Below are 19,003 nucleotides of genomic sequence, written 5' to 3'. Positions count from 1 at the left end.
GGGCATCTGGTCATTCCCTAGTGGCGTGATAACCACGGGGATAGGCAACCCCCCATCCGGTCCCGGTACCGGGCTGGTCGCTGGCGCTACCGGAATTGGTGGAGTTTCTACCGGAACCGGGGCCTCGCTGGGACCTGCCTTCCCCTTCCTCTTTTTACCCTTATCCCCTGGGGTGACGTTCGGCAAGGCCGGTCCTATGACCCTCTTAGGCCGCCCCGCGGGGGCATTCTGGGCCTCCACCTGTTTCCTGATGGCCGCCAAGCCGCGATCTAGCCGGTCAACTTTACCCAATTTTCGGTCCATCACCGCTACTTGGTTCATCAACATGCGCAGCATCCTTTCCATCTCGGAGCTCTTTCCGGGCTTCTTGCCAGACATGTCTGCGATCGATCCGTCCGACCTGTCCTAGGAAGGCGACTCGATCTCCAACCACGTGTTGATAACTGAAAGAGAAAGACAAAGAATACAAGTCCTCAAAAAAGTGCAGCTTGTTCCCTTGAGGGCTCATGAGCGACGAGTGGTGCAGCCTTCAGAGCACAGGAACAAGAGGAAGCTTTGTTGGATTCTCGCACTATTTATCCAGCTGTGGGAGGGCAGGGACCCGCCTCAAGCACGCCCCTCAGTGCACGGACTTCCGGGCGGGTGTTTAGGACAACCTCTTTTTGGGCGGGAGGAGCGTGCTCCGGCCACGCCGCTTCGGGCATACCAGCCGGGACACGCCCCCCGCCCACAATGGTTTCCCGGGGAATCGGGGCACCCATCCATACGTTCGGGGGTACCGAGTGGTCTCCCCTTTCCAATCATTTTAGACACAGAGAGTGAGATGAGACACACACACAAACAGACAGATGGTGTAGGCAGAGATTGAGATGACACACACATACAAACAGAGAGATGGTGGAAGGAGAGAGTGAGATGAGGCATGCAAAAAGGGAGATGGTGCAGGCAGAGAGTGATATGAGACACACAAAGAGATGTGAACTAGTGTTTATATTGTTTAGTTAATGTAATTGCTATGTGCTATGTTAGTAGTGGTCTATAATATGTCATATTTTTCTATTCAACAGATTATACATATCTATAAAGTCATAATAGATTATTTCTACCAAGAATCTCAAACAAAGAGTTTATAAGCAAGCTTTATCAATCAAGAGGACTGAATTAGAAGATTCATCCAGAAGACAATCTTCAGAGAAAAGAAAAAATGCTCCTGGTAATGCACCTGTGCTTCCTGTTTTTTTTGCAGGATAACTTGAATGGACTCTTGTGCAAAGGTTATTAGTTTCTGGCAACGAATGCATTGCATCATCAAATTCTTAAGTTCAGGTTGGATATTTGCAACCATTAATGCTTGCATTGGTGGTGCTGTTGCTTCAGAAGAAGTGCTGGGAGCAGAGCCCTGCTCCTCTGATGATCTTTTTATTACAACTTTACTCCAATTATTTGGGTGTATATTCCAGACATGGCATTCCATGCTATAAGTTCCAAAGCTGTACTGTTTCTGTGGATACCCTCTTGAAAGTACTGTGTGACAGATTTTACATGAAACAAAAGGCGCATTTACTTTTTTCTCTCTTTCTGGTTTTTTAAAAAAATTCCGTACTATGGACTCTCTCTGTGTTCTAGGGATTTCAGGAACAAACTCTTCTGAAGATGAAGTAGAAGAATGAACTTTTTACACAAAAAAATTGATGCATCTGTGGTTCCTGTTCTTCTGCAAAATTACAATGGATTGTTGTCCGAAGGCTACTAATTTATTGTAATGTATGCATTGCATCATAAAAATTTTCAGTTCTGGCTGAATGTTCGCCACCATTGAAGATGGCATTGGTGGTACTCCGGTTATTGCTGTAGATGTACTAGGAGAAGAGTCCTGCTCCTGAGATCTTTGCACTACAGCTCTACTCCGATTGTTGGGGTGTATATTTTTTACATGGCGTTCCATGCTGTGGGTTCCGAATGAATATTTCTTATTAGGATTTCATCTAGACAACACTGTGTCACAGATCTTGCAGGTGACCAGTGGTGCATTTACTTTCTTCTGATGTTCTGGAAAGCTGAAAAACTTCCAGACTATGGACTCCTTCTTCTTACTTGGGCGAGGGACCTCTTCAACAAAGTCTTCATTAGAAGAATGGTCAGACTCTGGATGTTCAGCCATTTGGAAGTATTTTTCTGTAGCTAGGAGCTGTAGAAAAAAAGGTGTTGCTTCTCTGAAAGCCAAAGAAGAATGATGAACATGGGAGGGGTCTTTCAACAATTGGAGTAGGAAGAATTATAAATAGGGCTCCCGGTTTTCCGTATTTACGGATTTTTACATATAAATACAGACGGAAAAGTTTTTTTCCTTCGTCTGTATTTATATGTAGAAGCGGAAAAATACGAGTAAATGAGTTCGCCTGCACCAGCCCACCGGCATTTTCACTGTAAAGGTATGTGCCCGATGTCTATGGGCAGATCGATTGCTCCCGACTCTCTCTGTTCCTCTGCAGCCTCGGGCTCCTGCCCTCCCGCCCCCACCTGCGCAGCACCAGCTGTTTGCATCCCTGGCGTTGCGTGGGTGGGGGAGGGAGGGCAGGAGCCCGAGGCTGCAGAGGGACAGAGAGAGGCAGCTTACAGAGGCCAGCCCCCCGCCAGAGTTCACCTGCACCAGCCCGCCGGCATTTTCACTTTAAAAGTAGGTGTATGTGACCGATGTCTGTGGGCAGATCTATACACCATAAAAGCAGCTCCTGCCTCTCTCTGTCCCTCTGCAGCCTCAGGCTCCTGCCCACCCGCCCCCACCTGCGCAGCACCAGCTGTTTGCATCCCTGGTGTTGCGTGGGTGGGGGAGGGAGGGCAGGAGCCCGAGGCTGCAGAGGGACAGAGAGAGGCAGCTTACAGAGGCCAGCCCCCCGCCAGAGTTCACCTGCACCAGCCCGCCGGCATTTTCACAAACTTAACAGCATTTGTCAAACCTTATTACCATGCTCTGATTAAATAACTTCACTTTCTAACACACACATACTTCAAGCATGGTCTTAATAATGTAACAGGCACATTAAGCAAGATCCGGTCTTCCTGGCAAATGTAATAGCGCACAATTCGATATAGGACTTTGTCAATAATGCTTGTTTTCATGGCATTGTTGATTGTATCTGTGCCCAGGGCTGTACCAGACCACGGGGAGCCAAACATACCCCCTCTTGCGCTCAGTAGTCGACCGATACCTCGAGGAACTAAATAACCACAAACAGCGAACCGGTACCTATGCCGGCCTTTCCCAACAGCAGGAAACGAGGAGAAATGTTAGCAGGGCTTGGAGGAACAAAATGTATTATCCTCAGCTTGGTACAGAGCTCAGCCCGGTGCACGAGGTTCCAGCTTCCACTTCTCATCGACTGGGGCAGTGCGTATGGCTCCATTTGCTGCCTAGCGCAGCTCCTGCACTCAGTTTTGTCTATCTGCCTTCTCATGTGCCCAGCAGATCCTGGTCTACTCCCTGCACTTTGCCTCCTCTCTCTTGAGATGGGAATTGCGTCCTGCAGTTCTGTCCCATGGGAACGCTATGCACATGCCAGGTGCCTAGCTGTCATCAGGGCCAGACTGTTGCGTTTAGGCCCCCTGTCAAGGCATTGATTTATTTATGCGTTTTTATATAGCGCAGACTTTACCCGAAGGTATCAGAGCGCTTCACAATAGGAACAGTAACATTACAAGAGCAAACGCTACGTGACATGAGGGAAAAGTGACAATTGTGCAAGTAACAACAGTAACCAAGGTACCAGATGAGGTAGCAACCGGTACGTTACAAGAGGGAACAGTGACAAGTGTGCATGTTACATAAGCATACTGGATACAAATAGAAGTATAATACTGCAATGAGTGCTGTCACTCCAAACACAAGAACACACTGGGAAGGCACTTCTATAGGCATGGAGTACAGAATTTCCTATAGTGAGAGAACTTCCTTGAGGGGTCTGTGTTCACTTTGTGTTTCTTGCTTTCAGTGTGTTGCACTCTCCTGACTCACCGGCTGCTGCAAGGCCCTTGCACTTCCATGTAATTATTTATTATTACTATTAGCACACTGTTTGAAAGAGAGGTTGTTAATTTTGAATCGGTGGACCCACTCAGCCTTTCATCCTTATCAGGTTGATAGTCAGTATGGTGTTTGCCTACGGTGAGGGTAACTGTTCAGAGGAAAAGCACATCAAACAACAAATCAGCAAATATTAAACGGGTTTTCAGTGGTCTTCATTTCATTAACAAACTAGAAAGAGCCGCAATGTCTGCAAAGTCTCCTGAAATGCACATGTGCTTGTACTACAATGGCAAAGTTTTCAGATGAATGTATTGTGTTGACCAATAACAACCAGACGCTAGTGTGCATTGTCAATTTAAATAAATGCAGAAAAATACTACCTGTAGTGGCGTCTTTTGCGTGTGGCAAAAATAAATGTGGATAAATACAGAAAAAATGCCCAAAAAATAAATATGGATAAATACAGACGGAAATGGTCAAAAGATAAATACCATAAAACCGGGAGCCCTAATTATAAATCAATTAAGTCTTTTGTTTTAAGGGCACATGGTTGGACGTAAGATTACGGAGCACCTACGGAGCGTTTACGGAGCGCTTACGTAAGCTTACGTTGCGTTTACATTTTATTTACGGAGCGCTTACGTCATCTTATGATGTGCTTACGTGGTACGCACCCTCGTGAGATTTATAATTTTTTAAATAAAGTTATATATGTTGTTTAAAAGTTTAAAATAAACATGTTCTTTATTATCCCAGTTAATATGTTCCTTTATATTGTACAATGAATATGTAGATATAATGATTTAGCACCCTTGTGAGATTTATAATTGTTTAAATAAAGTTATATATGTTGTTTACAAGTTTAAAATAAACATGTTCTTTATTATCCCAGGTAATGTGTTCCTTTATATTGTTCAATGAATACGTAGATATAACGATTTAAAGTTTTATAAAACTTTCAGAGAAAAATAATGAATTCCTGTGTACATGCATATCTGTGCATGTACATTTGTGCCATGTGGCACACACACATGCTCCAAAACCATGTATGTGTGTGGCATGGCACACAAATCAGAATCAAGGGTGCAACAGGGTGTCAAAGTGACAACATGTCTCCCTTGACAATTCGGTAATTTTACCGATTCGGTAATTGACATTGATTCCTATTGGCCTTAAGACTTATAGGAATCAATGGCAATTACCAAATATGTAAATACCGATTCGGCAAAATGACTGAATTATACCGATTCGGTAATTTCAAAAGAGAAATTACCTACATCCGAATTAACTACTCTTAAATATTGAAGTGGTATGATTTGGTATTTATGAGTAGGTAAATCGAGATTATGTACATCTGGCCTATTGAGTTGTAACATATTTATATACATATGTTACATTTCAGTGCTTTGGAAGTAGTACAGTATACTATAGGTAAACACCTTATAGGTTTATGCTGTACCACATCCTTATAGTTTTGCACTATGATATTCTGTATGACAAACTTTTACATACAAACATAGAAACGTAGTTCTTTTTTTAACCAGTAGAGGTAGTTGTAAAAAGAACTGTTTGATATGCACCCTTGCGAGATTTGTAATTGCTTAAATAAAGTTATATATGTTGTTTAAAAGTTGCTTAAATAAAGTTATATATGTTGTTTAAAAGTTGCTTAAATAAAGTTATATATGTTGTTTAAGAATTAAAATACATATTCTTTATTATCTCAGATAATGTGTACTTTTATATTGTACAATGAATAAGTAGATATAACGATAAAACGTTTGGGGGTAAATAATGAATTCCTGTGTACATGCACATCTGTGCATGTGGTATAATGACTGAATTATACAGATTCAGTCATTTCAAAAGAGAAATTACCTACATACCATTTATCTACTCTTAAAAATTGAAGTGGTATGATCTGGGGCCGGATGTAGGTAGGCATTTACCGGTCGGTAACAGCCGAATTTGGCCGTTACCGACCGGTAAATGCCTTTTCCTATGTAGGAGGCATTTATTTACAGATTTGGTATTTTTACAGATTCTGTATTTACAGAATCCGTAAAATTACCGAATCGGTAAATACAGACTCAGTAAAAATATCAAATATGTAAATTCTAATGTAGATAGCACTGTTGACAGTGCTAGAGGCGTCTAAGAATTCGTTATTTACTACCCAATACAATTGGGTGGTAAATAAGGAATTCCTGTGTACATGCACATCTGTGCATGTACACCTGTGCCATGTGCACACATACATGCCCTAAGGGCATGTATGTGTGTCACATTGCACACAAGCCAAAAACAGGGGTGCTACAGGGTGTCAAAGTGACACCCTGTTCCCCCTGGCAGGATTCGGTATTTATCGATTCGGTAATTACCGAATCAGTATTTGCCATTGATTCCTATGGGCTTCAAGGCCCATAGGAATCAATGGCAAATACAGATTCGGTAATTACCGAATTTTATCGAATCGGTTATTAATTCTGTAAAAATACCAACATCCCCATTGCCAGTTCTTAAATAGAGAATCGGTATTATTCGGTATTTAAGAAGTGGTAATCTGGGATTACCTACATCGGGCCCTCTGTATTTATGAGTAGGTAAATCGAGATTATGTACATCTAGCCCATAGAGTTGTAACATATTTATATAGATATTTTACAATTCAGTGCTTTGGAAGTAATACAGTATACTATAGGTAAACACCTTATAGGTTTATGCTGTACCACATCCTTATAGTTTTGCACTTTGACATTCACTATGACAAACTTTTACATACAAACATAGAAATGTAATTCTTTCTTTAACCAGTAGAGGTAGTTCTATAAAGAACTGTTTTTTTTTTGGTTTTTGTTTTGGTGGAAAAACGTAGAAAAATAAACTTTTTACACAAAACAATTGTTCAACAGGAACAAACTATGAAATTGAAAGAAAAAAATTATTTGCTGCATCTGTGGTTCCTGTTCTTCTGCAAAATTACTTCAATGGACAGTTGTCCGAAGGCTACTAATTTACTGCAATGTATGCATTGCATCATTAAATTTTTCAGTTCTGGCTGAATGTTCGCCACCATTGAAGATGGTATTGGTGGTACTCCGGTTCTTGCTGTAGATGTACTAGGAGAAGAGTCCTCCTTCTGAGATCTTTGCACTACAGCTCTACTCCAATTGTTGGGGTGTATATTTTTTACATGGTGTTCCATGGTGTGGGTTCAAAATGAATATTTCTTATTTGGATTTCCTCTTGATAACACTGTGTCACAGATCTTGCAGGTGACCAGTGGTGCATTTACCTTCTTCTGATGTTCTGGAAAGCTGAAAAATTTCCAGACTATGGACTCCTTCTTCTGACTTGGGCGAGGGTCCTCTTCAACAAAGTCTTCATTAGAAGAATGGTCAGACTCTGGATGTTCAGCCATTTGGAAGTATTTTTCTGTAGCTAGGAGCTGTAGAAAAAAGGTGTTGCTTCTCTGAAAGCCAAAGAAGAATGATGAACATGGGAGGGGTCTTTCAACAATTGGAGTAGGAAGTATAATAAACCAATTAAATCTTTTGTTTTAAGGTCACATGGTTGGACGTAAGCTTACGGAGCGTTTACGGAGTGCTTACGTAAGCTTACGATGCCTTTATGTAGTACGCACCGTCGCGAGATTTATAATTGCTTAAATAAAGTTATATATGGTCTTTAAAAGTTTTAAATTAACATGTTTTTTATTATCCCAGATAATATGTACCTTTACATTGTGCAATGAATTCGTAGATATAACGATTTAAAGTTTATAAAATTTTCGGAGGTAAGAGCTCGAAGCTTTTACGGTGCACGGACGGAGCTCTTACGTTGCATGCACGTGTGACGTACCCTCGCGAGATTTGTTACTACTTCAAAAGTAATATACTGTTGTTAAAAGTTTTAAAAAAACATTATCTACATTAAAGCAGATTTTGTCTACCTTTAAAATCTACGTTAAAAACGTAGATATTATGTTTTAGAAATTTAAAAAATTTGTCGGGGTAAGAGCTCAGAGCGTTTACGGTGCGCGGACCCTGTAATCATATAAAAAAAAAACTTGAAAATAAAAACTATATATATATTATATTAAATATATATATTCACTGGAAAAAACCATAGGTTCAAGCCTTACATAGTTAGATATTAGCATTTAAAAAACCTTGCAAATTCAATAAAAAAAACATAGGTTTCAGGTCATATATAGTTAAGTATTAGCATTTAAAAAACAGAGCAAATTCACTGGAAAAACATAGGTTTCAGGTCATATATAGTTAGGAATTAGCATTTAAAAAACCATTGAAATTGCTCCTATATAGTTAGTTTTACTAACTATATTTCGCGCACCCGCAATCCACTGCTGATGATGTCACATATTACATCATTCATGACATTGTCAGTGACATCACTGATGACATCACTGATGACATCTCAAATGACATCACTGATGACATCACTGATGACATCTTAATTGACTTCACTGATCACATCACTGATGATATTATTCATGTGATAATACGATGCACCTCTTCACACTCTAATATAACCTTTGATACACCCAGTGTTAAACCCAGACTACCATTCTTGAAACCATTGACACACCAATACCAGTTACTACATACGCAGACACTGATTGCTAGGTCTATACACACATCCAATCATTTACCCATAGAATCACTCATACATACAGTCACTCATCAACACAACACTATCATCTGCACTCAAACACCTATACAGACACTCACACTCTGCCACTCATCCATGGAGTTACTCACACATCTAGTCAGTCATGCAAGGATCAATCACACTTTCATTTCCTCAACTATACAGTTATACACACAACACCTTACTTATTCAAACATATACTAACACATACTTACTTTGTTATAGAATTACTGATACAAGTACACAATGATCCATACAGCCACTCGCACAATCAGTGGCTCTTATTTATAGTCATTTATATATGCCAGCTACCCACACACACACTCAGTCTCCCATACAAATACTCAGGCAACCAATCAATAACACATATAGCCGCTCATATAGCTACTGATCAACACATGCAGTAGCTTACACAACAACAGACATACTGATGCACACATTCAGACAGTTTAATCACTAACCCATGTATTCAGTAAGACACATATAATCACTCACTCATACATTCAGTCATGTACCTACTAAACCTTTCATCCAGACACTTATACATCCACTCAAGTCAAGTCAAGTCAAAGTATGCTTTATTCGAGGTTTCACTCATAAAAGCAGATACATTCAACATTTTAAAAATACAATTACAATTACAGTTAATTATATTAAGAACTAAAGCATTCATTTTACAATTATTGACTTGGATTGCAATTCCAATTTTAGGAATTTGCAGCAGTGCAAAGTAAGTAATTTGTTAAAAATAATACAAAAATTAAAATTTGCCTGGTTAAAACAATTTTATAGATAAAAACATAGGCATAGAATGCAGACAAGTTAAGTGGTCAGAAAATAGTCAGATGACTAGGAGTCTCTGTCTGATCGACCATGCCCATCCAAGATACTTGGCAGTAGCTATTGATAGCCATATCAGGCTGTTAGTGCATATAATACGCAAGGCAACAGTGCTGCTGGTGGTTCTCAAGTTCTTACACATCGGTGTTAACCAAGTACGCCGTGGATCAGAATAGGCTGTGCAAGAAAATAAAAAATGTCCAATTGTTTCTTTGGCGGTACCACAAGCAGGACAACTGTCGCTCGTTCCACCATCCCATTTTGCTGTCAAAACTCTAAGGGGAAGTGCACCTGCTCTTAATTGGAAAAGGAGCTTTCTATCACCAGGCCTTGTTATGATGTCCCAATAGGGTTCCAGGCAGGGATGAAGTTTAGCTTCTAGGAATGTTCCAGCCATAGATCCTGTACTCGAGCTACCCCAGTCCCAAGAGGCTACCTTCTCCCAGTAAATTTCTTTTAAGACTCTTTTAGTCGGAAAATGCGTTCCCGCTGGATCTATCCAAAGTGAACTCATACCAAGCTCAGTCAAAATTGCACTGAGTGATTTGAGCCACTCGATTTTGTGAAATACATCTGCCTTAATTATGTCTCAGAACCCCTCGGCATAATGGGAAAGCTCAGGAGTCATCCAGAGCCTTCGCCAATACAGAATCGGTCGAAGCCTGACCAAGTCTGTAACCGCTTTTCTGCCCAGATCATACCTCAGGGGCAGCAAGGGAGTACTTTTAGGTACACCTGTTATTGCCAGGAAAAACTTATTTTCCGAGGTTTGAAGTGCAACCACCTTCTCAAACCCCCATAGCTCAGCACCATAAAGTGCGGAGCCAAGAGCCTTTGCTTCATATACCTGGAGAGCAGGCTTTACGGGTTTAGTCATGGATTTTCTATGCTCTGAACTGATAGCACCTGACAGTTGTCTGTGTCTCAGTGTGGCAAGATCTATGTGCTGGCTCCATCTGTTCTTACTCGATATATGAATCCCCAAATATGTGAAAGCATTCACCATCTCTAGAGGGCGGCCATTCATAGTAATTATAGATTTGAAGCTACGGTGGGGGTTGAAAACCATAAGTTTTGTTTTGGCCACATTGACCTCTAGGACGTGCTACTCGCAGAATAGATCAAAGATGGACAAAGCGCTCTGGAGACCGCTCGGAGTCTTTGATAGGATGAGCGTGTCGTCTGCGAACATTAAAATAGGCATTTTTATGCCAGATTGTGAAGGAACATCCACCTTCGCAGACAACATACGGGCTACAACGCCATTATTGAATAATGTAAAGAGGGTGGGTGCCATTGGGCAACCTTGCCGGACGCCCCGCTCAACCGGGAAGTCCTCAGTCACCTTACCATGTCCACCCACTGAATCCTAGCAAAGTTTGTTTCATGAAGTCTTATTATCAGTGACAACAGTTCTGTAGGAACACCCATAGTCTTGAGGACTGACCACAGCTTGGACCGTGGCACTAGGTCGAAGGCAGCCCGCTAGTCAACAAAGGCTGCGTATAAACTGCCCCCGCCCAGTACCACGGTCCTCCATTGCAACAAGGTAAAGCGGAAAACCTGGTCCACCGTGCTTGTGGACCTACGGAATCCCGCTTGGAAAGGTGACAGATCGTTGTTCTCCTCTGCCCAGTCAAGCAGCCTGTTCACAACCACACGCCCCACTACCTTTTGGATGGTGTCAATAAGGCTTATCGGCCTGTAATTGCCAGGCTGTGATCGGTCACCCTTCTTAAACACTGGTATTATTACCACACCATGCCAGGATGTCGGTACCTCTGCACCCTGGGCAATAGCGTTAATAAGAAGATAGATGTACTTACACCAGCGTTCCTTATCGTTGATAAAGACATCTGCTGGAACTCCATCTAGCCCGGGAGCGCGCCCACTGGACACAGAGCTCAGGGCCACCATGATCTCTTTTGCGCTAAAGGATTTATCTTTAAAGTGATTGAACTTATACCCACCAATGTGGGGACCTGTTTAGGCTCAGCATACTGTGCTTTAAAGTATTTTACCCACTCCTCTTCTGGAACGTTGTTACATGGGGGCTCGGGTTGCCCCTCACTACCCCACTTAACAATGCTCCAGAATAACCTAGAATCATTTCTATCGCAGGCTACCAATGATGCTCATCCCAGGCTTTCTTTGCTTTCGCTATACTAGCCTTATACTCCTTTCTGGCAGATCGAATAGCAAGGGGCTGTCTCCCTTTTATGGCAGCTCCTAAGGCCAGTCGTGCTTCCCTGCAATGGGCATTAAACCATTTTGCTTGTTTGGGGGCTCTCGCTCTAGTGACTTTTACGGGCTTCCAAAAGTGGTTTTTGATTACACAAAAGAGAGTTTCATGAATTTCAACCACAACTAGAGGAGTTAATGTATTCTAGGGCTAGTATTGCTTTATCTGCCTCACAGTTAATGTTGGCAATGGCCTGCTGGTTGGTCGCTACATTTACCCACCATAGCCTGTGCATGTCATTTGTAGGGACAATGAAGGGAGGAATAAGGACATTAGAGCCTATGGGCCCGTTGGTGGGAGTCCAATGATTGTCAGTCAATATTGTCTAGCCCAGAGTTAAACCTACTACCTAGTCTTACAGGGAGTTGAGGGGTGGACACCAAGGTGTGGGGGCATGCTTTCCCTAGCTGGATCTGAGAAGGAGATGGGGCACTACTTCTAAACTCCAGTGTGAAAAGGTTTTCTGCAAGGAATGGGTATTTCAGAGTTAGCTCTATAGAGTCACCTACAAGATTTGGGGAGCTCAATCTCTTCGCCTCTACAATATCCTCCCTAATCACCGATCGGCATCCTCTAACATGGCGCAGCCAATGGATTGCTTTGTTGGTTAGAGAATCCGGGGGCTCGCTATTGCCAGGCTTTCCCTTTGTTGATTTCGGAACATTGGTCATATATATTATATTCTTAGAGGAGTGTACTTTATTATAGAGGCTACTTGGTTTGGGACCTAAGTTATTTGGCCCTAAGGTTGGTAGACCCTCAGAGACTTTGGCCGAGTATAAATGGGGACCAGCTGGCCCGTTGATAGTTTGTCTTCTTGTTTGGCCGCACCCCCCTCCCCTAAGGTCTTGGGGAGGCTGGTCTGTGTTCCTCAGTTTCGTGGCTAGGCACCCGGTGTTTGATCCTGCTGTATTCCCCTGTCTCTGGGTACTAGATTGGTTCGGGGTTTTAACTAGGGGTTCTTTGCTTACGACGTCAGTATAAGTTTGAGATGAGTTACGTACTGGCGGAGCCACTTTACTTGCTAGTTTTGGTACACCTTTGCGTTTTTCAGTGATCATAGAGGTTACATTTACGATCAATGTCCTCAAGGCCTCTATTTCATTTCTTAGTAAAATAACTAGATTGGACAGAGTACCAACGTCCATAGGCAGTATCTTATCCCTGCTACTATTGTTGCTAAAGTGAGAAGGAGGCTCTTCATGGACCTCAGCCAAAACTGCAAACCTGTTTCCCAAAAGTACCTGCGAGGCTAAGGCCAATGGCTCAGTCTCACCCTCGGAATCAGGCGGAGTAGTTCTGCCTGCTGCGCTAACAGATTCACTTGGTGCAATTAAACAATCCTCAGTAGGGTTTGCCATACTTTCCTTGGGTTTACGTTTCCTTTTTGCCTTGAACATGGCAGGTATTTTAGGATGATCGTCAACGAGGATTTCTCTACACTCATTCACAAGGATGTCAATACGATCCATAACGTCACTATCTGCTGTTTGACATGCCTTTTTAGATGCTCTCTTCCCCTTGTGAAGCTTTGATGCATTGCCTGCTCCGTTTCCCCCCTCCATCGCTTTTCGGTCCCCCATGTAGCTAGGTTGTACGGGGAGATCGTCTTTACAAAGAATACAATGTGTTGCCCCTAAGGCAAAACAGTCACAGTAAGATAATAAGTTCCTCTTACGGCTTTTGCTGGTGTTGGTAATCCTTTTCTGGGGGGGATGTTAGAGATGTGGCCCGTCCCGTCCCAGACCGTCCCCGGACGGCCACAGACGGCCCGCCCTTTGCCTAGGCTTAGCCCCGGGCGCTCCCGCGACACGGGGGCGGCGTCCTTTTAGCGCCCCTCTTGGCGCGAGTTGATCAGCTGGACGCGGCTCCTTATACATCCACTCATTCTTCAATATGTAAAACATATTTAAACTTTACAGAAACACACAGTCACTGGATGATGTCATCAGTGATGTCATTTGAGATGTCATCAGTGATGTCATCAATGATGTCATTTGAGATGTCATCAGTGATGTCATCAGTGATGTCACTGACCATGTCATGAATGATGTAATATGTGACATCATCAGCAGTGGATTGCGGGTGTGCGAAATATAGTTAGTACAACTAACTATATAGGAGCAATTTGTTTCAATGGTTTTTTAAATGCTAATTCCTAACTATATATGACCTGAAACCTATGGTTTTGTCAGTGAATATATATATATTCACTGGCTCTTATGCACAGTTATTTATATATGTCAACTCTCACATGTACTGTGTTTTACATATGTACTTACTTTGACATGTAGCACTGAGATATCCATTCACTCACCAATACACTCATGCACACAGTCAACCGCCCATACAGCTGTTTCCACATGCACTTTTGAACCCATACATCTAGTGAATCAACTGCTCACACATCTATGCACAGAGTCATACACCTCCCATCCACCCACACACACACTCAGTCTCCCATACAAATACTTGGGCAACCAATCAATAACCCATATACTTAATCATAAAGCTACTGATCAACACATGCAGCAGTTTACAGAACAACAGACATAATGATGCACAAATTAAGACAGTTTAGTCACTTAGCCATGCACTCAGTGAGACACATTTAATCACTCACTCATACAGTCAGTCATGCACCTACTAAATCCTTCATCCAGACACTTATACATCCGCTCATTCTTCAATATGTAAGACAAGTATTTGTATGGGAGACTGAGTGTGTGTGTGGGTGGATGGGAGACTGAGTGTGTGTGTGGGTGGATGGGAGGTGTATGACTCTGTGCATAGATGTGTGAGCAGTTGATTCACTAGATGTATGGGTTCAAAAGTGCATGTGGAAACAGCTGTATGGGCGGTTGACTGTGTGCATGAGTGTATTGGTGAGTGAATGGATATCTCAGTGCTACATGTCAAAGTAAGTACATATGTAAAACACAGTACATGTGAGAGTTGACATATATAAATAACTGTGCATAAGAGCCAGTGAATTTGTGAGTGGCTGTATGGATCATTGTGAACTTGTATCAGGGATTGTATAAGAGAGTAAATATGTGTTAGTATATGTTTGAATAAGTAGGGTGTGTATAACTGTAAAGTTGAGGAAATGGAAGTGTGATTGATTCTTTGCATGACTGACTAGGTGTGTGAGTAACTCCATGGATGAGTGACAGTCTGTGAGTGTCTATTTACTCTGAGTGTATCTAAGATTATATTAGAGTCTGAAGAGGTTCACCGTATTATCACATTAATGATGTCATCAGTGATGTGATCAGTAATGTCAAATGAGATGTCATCAGTGATGTCATCAGTGATGTCATCAGTGATGTCACTGATCATGTCATGAATGATGTAATATGTGACATGATCAGCAGTGGATTGCGGGTGCGCGATATATAGTTAGTGCAACTAACTATATATGAAATTTCAATGGTTTTGTGTGAGTAAAATAAGGTTTTGTAAATGCTAATTCCTAACTATATATGGTCTATAACCCATGGTTTTTTCAGTGAATTTTCAAGGTTTTGTAAATGCTAATTCCTAACTATATATGGTCTATAACCTATGGTTTTTTCAGTGAATTTCAATGGTTTTTTAATAGCAAATATCAAAAGCTGTAAAATCTCAAGTACGTGGTAGGTAAAAACATTTTCGTGTTTATGCACGCTGATGTGCTTTGAACGCTGCCCCCCCCCCACTCTTTTCTTTTAGGAGTATTCTCTCTTTGCAGATAGTGAAGGGTAGGTAACACAGGCCTTTGCCCCCGTTGTAATCCGTCGTGCCTGCTTCCCTCTCCATTTGATTGATTGTTATCCTAGCATTTATTGTTTTGGAATTGGTTCTCTTTGGTTCATTCTCTATTTACAAACAAGCACAGAGTCGCAATACTCTGTTTAGTCTTTGCAGATAGTGAAAAATCGTTAAAAAACAAAAGGAATCAAGCAAAATCAGTAGGCCACTAATGGGATCTCTTTTTGACCTCGCTAAAATAGAAACATTTTGAACAACCCCTCATGAGAAATACGAAACTAGTGAGAGGAACTGAGCTCGACACCATGATGGCTGCAAGACAGCTCGGCTCCGCCGCCCACCCCACCCAAAATAACGACAAACCCTATGCAAATATTATAAATATATACAACACACTAGCAAAGTAACAAGGTAAAACGTTTTATTAAGTAACTATTTACATGGCAGCCTGCTGCAACATCGATCCAAACAAGCCTTTGTATTTGGGACTCAAAATCAACAAGTAACAGGGTAAAACGTTTTATTAAATATCTATTTACATGGCAGCCTGCTGCAACATCGATCCAAACAAGCCTTTGTATTTGGGGCTCAAAATCAAACATCAATAGTAAGATTTTCATAGGTGAGTGTAGGTTCATGGTTTTCCATCCACAGACTAAAAGCCTGGAGTGGGAGTGAAAGAACAATAACTAGGTAAGAAGGAAGGCAGAGGTTTTGGTAAGGACTCTGGATATAGTATGTTGCTTGGTTCCTGAGATGCTTCGATGTCACTGCCTTGCACAAATGGCATAAGTCCTGGATGTTGGGTGCCATAGTTGAGGGTTCCGAGCAGCGCTGGTAACACTGTCTGAAGCTTATTTGCACCTGCTGCAGCTTCACTATTCTCAAAGTAAGTGGGGGCTGTTTGTGGACCTGACTGCATTGGAAAACAATGTGATGCGGTGCCTCCCTGAACCGCTTGACGGAGGCCCCCGAGATAATTGCGCCTGCTCCACACCTTGTCCCACAATCCGTTTGACCTGAAGACACGTCCTGTGGTGCCCTGGTCCGACCATCACATATACCTGCGCCTGGAGACGGCGTGGGGTGCACTAGAAGGGAGAGGCGGCGCGAAGGAGCCTCCCCCACCTCCCCAGGTGGAGGTTTCTCAGCTACACCCCAGCGCTTCACTCGACCAGCTGACTTGCGCCCGCTCTTGCGACACAGTGCCTCGCTCGGCCAGCTGAATTGCACCTGCTCTTGCTATTACAACGTCTCACCCGCCATCCAACTTAATTGCACCCAATCTTGCGGTACAGCGACAGGCGGCTGCTACGGAGCTCACGAAATGGCGGTCGGCTCCACAGACTTGGGCTTGGCCTGCAAAGATGGCTCTGGGCAACCGTGGAACTCGGACGCTTGACTGCTAGTGCATGGGCCCCATTCCCAAAAGAGTCCCCTCAGCCTTGAAGATTCTACAACAGTCACCGGGACCCCCAACTCCCGTAGACTTCTGGTGGGGAGCGACTGCCATGATTGCTCGCGGAATGGCCACGACGTAGCCGCGAGATGGTGGTGCTCTCATGCTGACGCCAGCGTCAGTCTGAAACATCCAGAAACACTGTAGACTACCAATTCGATCACTTCCGGTGGAGCGCCAATGTGACCCGGGAGAGAAGAACTTGCCCTCCCCTCTTTGACTGATGGTTCTTGTTGCCTGTCCCTTCTGTTGTCATTTAACAGAACTTTTTTGACTACTGAAAGGGGTTGTGTTCCGACCGCTGGTTGGTGGAGACATTTTGACTATATTCTGGACCTGCGTTGTCGTGTAATGTGTCATATGACGCGCCGCGTTAGCGCACCCGGAAGTGCTCCGGTGCGCGAGGCGCAGCTTCCCAGAAGCGATCCAGAGCGCGGCGCGCAGCGCGTAACGTAAGCATAACAGGTCATGTGACTTGTTAATAAAACTTTTCATTGGTTCATTTTACTTTTGTTATTCTAATGTGAAAGGCTTGGTCATATGACCTAAAAATAACACTTTTCATTGCTTTCGAACATTTTTTTTCCCCAAATGATGAAAGCCCCACCTTTTTTTTTCTCACTCTGACTTGTAAAGCAAAGGACCCAGATGCATTTACAGTTTATCACTAACAATGTTCCAGGCTAATGTATTTTACCGGGAAATTTACAACTGTCCTGCAAGTAAAATATTCCTATTTCGAGAAAAAGGGCGTTTCTTCGTCCCATGAGGGAGCCGTTGAACAAAAGAGGCTCGGCCTGCTGTCTTAGTCGCTGATAGGCATGAATATTGGATTCTTATCGATCACTTTATGTTGCAGGAGTAGAAAACACAACAGCCCTTGACCATTTATCTTTACTGCGTTCCTGCGTATTATACCTTTTAACCGTCATGTAATCGGGCTGCTTTATTTCACTTGCCTTTTACTGATTCGAAAACAGTGGCTATTATTCAAAACTTTACCAATCTAGGTACTACTACCATGTTTTGTTTTAAAAACCTTTATTGTGAAAATGTCAGTATACAAATACGGGCCTATAACCACGTGGGCCGGCCACTGAGCAAACTGGAATCGTATATGATATGGGGACATTTACACTGTAGAAGAACGTAACGGGCGGGCCATTAGGTTGCAAGAACTAAGGTGTCTAACAGTTGCGAAATCGGTGGACGTACATTTTATAATTAAAGTACGACAGGGCCAGTTACAATAAAATTATCTAGATATACATTTGCGGGCAGGTACCATGGGTGACGTTAATTCGAACTTTCAATAGTACAGTAATCAATAACACATCAGAACTTAATATCAATAGGGATGTCCAAATGTTCAATCAGTACTCGTCCCCGCCCGCCATGTGCTTCAAAACTGCATACGTATCTCGTGATATCAAGGTTGGGCAACCAGTACACAACAAGGAGTTACGAGTCCCATTTATACCGGCGCCATTTTGGGCGAGGCCGGGCAGGTCCAGGATATAGTCAAAATGTCTCCACCAACCAGCGGTCGGACCAGAACCCCTTTCGGCAGTCCAAAAAGGTTCAGTTAAATGACAACAGAAGAGATAGGCAACAAGAACAATCAGTCAAAAGAGGGGGCGCTTTCGTGAATGGAGCCCATGCCCTAGCAGGCAAGCGTCCGAATTCCAAGGTGTCCCAGGGCCATTTTAGTGGACCAGGCCCAAATCCAAAGAGCCGGCCGCCATTTTGAGAGTCCTGTTGCAGCCGGCTATCGCTGCACCGCAAGAGTGGGCGCAATTCAGCTGGATGGTGGGCGAGACGCTGTACCTCAAGAGCGAGCGGAACTCAGCTGGATGGGGGGTGAGGCACTGTGCCGCAAGAGCGGCGGAATTCTGCTGGACGGCGAGGGAAACGCTAAGGGGCGCCCCACTGCAGATGAGGTGCCTACACCTGGGGAGGCAGGAGAGGCACGTTTGCGCCGCCTCCCCCCCCCCCCGGGCACCCCACGCTG

Source organism: Lissotriton vulgaris, chromosome 11 (assembly GCF_964263255.1).
Source record: "Lissotriton vulgaris chromosome 11, aLisVul1.2, whole genome shotgun sequence".
Taxonomy (NCBI): Eukaryota; Metazoa; Chordata; class Amphibia; order Caudata; family Salamandridae; genus Lissotriton; species Lissotriton vulgaris.
This window is presented reverse-complemented; position numbering follows the sequence as displayed.